At 35.0% G+C, this 4,215-nt stretch overlaps 1 pseudogene; it reads left to right on the forward strand.

Moving 5' to 3' along the window:
- Positions 1 to 224: 224 nt before the first annotated feature.
- Positions 225 to 1,678, forward strand: LOC137386147 (piggyBac transposable element-derived protein 3-like; annotated as a pseudogene).
- Positions 1,679 to 4,215: the final 2,537 nt, after the last annotated feature.

The raw sequence follows: 4,215 nt of genomic DNA on the forward strand, positions 1-4,215 counted from the left end.
GAACGGCTTGACAACTCTGACCTAGACATATGTTCAGATGACAGTGATGCAGATGTAGATTATGACCCTAGCAGTCATCCCTATTGAATCATTCCGAGGAATCAGATGATGATGTTGAGCCACCACCATCAAAAAGGAGCAAGAAATCTTCAAAAAAAACATGCTCATTCTGCAAAAGTGATAGCTTTGCCAGCAAGTTCAAAGTATTACATCAAACTGCTGAGATGGATGATTGTGAAAGCCCAGTAGAAGCCATTAGCAAGTATTTTTCTAATAAAATATTTGAGTCAATGGCGGATTTAACCAATCGCTATCATACTCAGCATTCAGGTAAATCTCTGAAGGTGACGACTGCTGAGATCAAAACATTTTTTGGGATCAGCTTGGTAATCGGATGCATCGGCATGAAGCGCCTCAGGATGTATTGGGAAAAGAAAACCAAAGTGCCTATTGTTGCAAATGCGATCACTAGAAATCGTTTTTTTAAGATACGGAACAACTTGAAAGTTCTAGATAATGTGCTAATAAGTGAAAAGCTAAAAAAGAGGACAGGTTGTGGAAAGTTACACCATTAGTGGAGCATATCAGAAAGATCTGCACTGAACTACCACGAGAAAATTTATTAAGTATTGATGAGCAGATGATTTCATTCGCAGGCAGGTGTCCAGCACGGCAGTATGTTCCAAGGAAACCAAACCCCACAGGTTTAAAAAACTTTGTTTTGGCGGGTTCAAGTGGACTAGTTTATGATTTTGAAATTTATAAAGGAGAAGGAACATTTGCTAAGTTCAAGTTAAAGGATGGATCAGGAGGGCAAGGAATAGGAGCGGTGCTTCGTTTAACAAACGATTTAGGGCCGGGCAAGCATGTGTTCTGTGACAGGTTTTTTACAACAATTCCACTGATTGAGCATTTAGCCAAGCGAAGTATCTCTCTTACTGGAACGATAAGTGCTAAATATGTGCCAGTGCAGTTCTCTTCTGACAAGGTCATGAAATCAAAAGGAAGGGGTACAATGGAGCAATTTGTTACAGTGAGTAGAGGGAATGAACCGATTAGCATCGTAAAATGGTTTGACACAAAAAGCATTTTAATGGCGTTTTCTTTGCATGGATTGCATCCTGTTGAAAATTGTAAAAGATAGTGTAAGCAAAAAAAGCAATTGATTACTGTACCCAGACCAGCGGTTGTTCAAAACTACAACTTATCGATGGGTGGTGTTGATCTTTGTGACCAAGCCATTTCTTACTACAGAGTAACAGCAAGGTCAAAACGATGGCCCATTCGCGTGATAAATCATCTTCTAGACTTAGCAGTTAACAACTGCTGGCTTACTCAGAGACAATCCAACTCTTCAAACAAACTCATGCAGTTATTTGACTATCGTTTCATTATGGGAAAACAAATAATAGCATCAGCAGCAAAGGAAGCTGATAGTGATTACATGACAGATGACGAGCTACAAACTAGCAGAAAAATAGTTCCACTTCCAATGGCGTACAATAGGGAAAAGGGAGCAAAACATTTGCCAGAAGCAGTGAAACTAAATAATAGTGCTCGTTGTAGACGAGAAAGTTGTTTGAACAAAATTAGCATACGCTGCACAAAATGCAATGTTTTTTTGTGTATCAATGCAAGCAGAAATTGCTTCATGTTATTTCATAAAAGTACCTGCTAGTTTTGCTTACAATTTTAAATTGTTGATTGCTGCTTTATGCCTTCATGCTTAGTTTTAATGTTGCATCTATAACAAGTGTTTTAGACCAATTTTATAGTCACCGAGTTCCAGTGTCCTCTACAGGGGACAGTCAGTAGTGCTGCCGATAATATACAATTAGAAAGAAAACTTGGTTTTATGTGTTATTTTGTCTAATTTTGTCATAGAAACATAATTGCAAGTTTAAAATATTTACTCAAAATCTCTTGGGTCTCAAAGGGTCTCATTAATATCCCTCTATATTACAAAACAGCAACATAATTTATTACTTGCTGTACAATCGGTACATCAAAGGTCACATGAACAAAAAGCGCTTTTAGCAAGTAAAACGCTTTCTATGCTGGAATAGTTAGGCATAGGAAAAGGTTGGCGCCAATGCAAGGGTTTCTGTACAATCGTTAGATTGAATTATTTAATGGACTAAAGTAATAATATAAATAAAAAGGTAATTATCTCATCATTGTCGTATGAGCAACCTATCGTTGACAGTAGTAGTTAAATTATACTTTGCCTGGAAGTGTGTTAAAATGAAATTTTTTGCATCCATGAGGGAGATCTTAACTAGGTATTACTGATTTGAGTCCGCAGTGAGTATTTATATAACATCGAATAGTAGTCTCAATGCGGATGCCTTCGCATAATTTTTGTGGAGCGAAAGGGTGTCATATCTGTTTAGATTTAACTGTTACTATGACTTGGAGTAAAAGAAATTCCAAATCTATTCAAAACATGGAAACACCGTAATTGAGTCAGCAGGTAGGCCACTCTAATTGGTCAGTCTATTTGTACAATACCTGATTGGCACGAGTATTAATATTTTAATGCCGATAAACATAATCTACTAAATAATAAATCGCCATTAAATTAAAATGTAATAGATGTAAAAGCTCACCTTTTAATATTATAAGCTTTCAATTATATTTTATTAGCAAATAGAAGCCTTCGCCTAATATTCTTTGATTTAGGGTTTAACTTACATAAGTGCTGTTATTAAAGCTAGGTTCATGTCAATAATTTTTTTTCTATGCTGATCTAGCTAGATATAAAAAAATAATAAAAATGAAAAATGAAAAACAAGTTAAAATAAATACTATGAGCTCCTACGAGTCATAGCACAACCTGTGCTATGACATGTTTGACCTTAAACATTGTTTCTTTTGAAACTTTTGAATAGTTGTTTCCTTTAGAGGCCCTTTTTATACGAGATGTTTAAAATAGAGCTTATTTTGGACCTCCACATTTGCACATTTGTAATCTAGGAAGCAGATGGTTTCATTAGATACACCCTGTCGATGAAAACACATGTTTGCTAAAGTAGGTCTATGAGTTGTCCCTGCTAATTTTATGTCATAGTAAGGCAATAATCAATGTTCGCCAAAAATTCCTAGGAGTGGAATAGTGACAGCATAAGTCAACAGGGTTAGCAGCAGACAAGACTTTGATATACGCATTGTATTATTGAGTTTTAATTTACTATTATTATAATGTTTTGTAAATTCAGGTTATGATTTCTTGTTACAAATTATTCAAAAAAGTCCAAATATTTGAGAAAAAAATTTAAAGTATTTTAGCGCTGTTGTTGCAATGCCACAGATATTAATGTGCCTGTTAAATTAACTTTACCAAAATTACAACATGAACAACGCAAAACAATTAATATATGTACCTCTTCAGATCCTCTAAAGCCAACTAACATTTCGGTCACTGTGGAGGAAAGAAGTTATTCTTATACCATAAGATATAACTGGACTCCTTCAACATTAACTGTTCATCATGGATTTTGGATTGGCTTATGTCAAGGTCAAATGTTGTGCGATTTTCTTATCAGGAGCAAGACAGTGGAGAAAAATCGATTTACACCAACTTTCAATCTTTTGAAAAAAACTTTGCTCGTTGGATCATATTATGCATATGTCCAGGCATACTACTCTGTAGGGCAGGGGAATTATTTCAGTAATTCTACTTTTACAAACTTTATAATCTGTAAGTTCATACTACTACTACTTGTTACTTATTAATGCTCATGTTTATAAAAGCTGCAAAGATAATAAATGTTAAATATATTGTTGATAATAAGAAAAAATAATCTTTACATATGCGGCGTTCATGATGAATTATTTTTAAAGAATGAATCAGAAGACAGTATCTAATTGAGAGTTGGCTATTTTTGTAAAGCCACTGTCTCAAAATATTATAGTTGAAGGGCTTTTTTTTAATATATCAAATGAGTTAAGTAGCATCAGGCACACTAGCTTTGTGAAGTTGTCTAAAGCATGATCAGATTAATTTTGTTTGACTTCAGACCCTACTCAGCCCATGATCCTGTCATTAAAAGCATCAACAGCATCTAATCACACAGTCGTACATGTGGTATGGGAGGTTGAGATTCCAGTTCCAGACCGCTTTGAAGCAACTTTATGCTCTTTATCTGATGTTTGTCAGAAACCCAAATATATGGAGGCTAATAATCAAGCGAGTTTGTTCTATGAGTTTGATTT

The sequence above is a fragment of the Watersipora subatra genome, chromosome 1, assembly GCF_963576615.1.
Source record: "Watersipora subatra chromosome 1, tzWatSuba1.1, whole genome shotgun sequence".
NCBI lineage: Eukaryota > Metazoa > Bryozoa > Gymnolaemata > Cheilostomatida > Watersiporidae > Watersipora > Watersipora subatra.